Raw genomic sequence first — 318 nt, 5'->3', positions numbered from 1 at the left:
ACATAATTATTACATTTTAACAGAAGTGTAGATAGAACATGTTAAAAGAGAAAGTAAGCACATATTAACAGTAAATGAACAAGTAGATCAATAATAAATTTTGTACCGCTTGTCCTTAATAATTTTGACAAAATAATAGAATGGAGATGACACAATATGTTACTGCGTATGTCAGCAGACTAAATTTTGAGCCTTTGTTTGCTTACTTACTACTAAAAGACAAGTTGTCTAGTAAGTTCACTATTTTTTTAAGGACAAACTTGCAACAAGAAACATGTTTAATGTACTCTAAGATTTTTTGTTCAAATAAAGCCAATA

The sequence above is a fragment of the Entelurus aequoreus genome, linkage group LG19 (assembly GCF_033978785.1).
Source record: "Entelurus aequoreus isolate RoL-2023_Sb linkage group LG19, RoL_Eaeq_v1.1, whole genome shotgun sequence".
In the NCBI taxonomy this organism is placed as follows: Eukaryota; Metazoa; Chordata; class Actinopteri; order Syngnathiformes; family Syngnathidae; genus Entelurus; species Entelurus aequoreus.
This window is presented reverse-complemented; position numbering follows the sequence as displayed.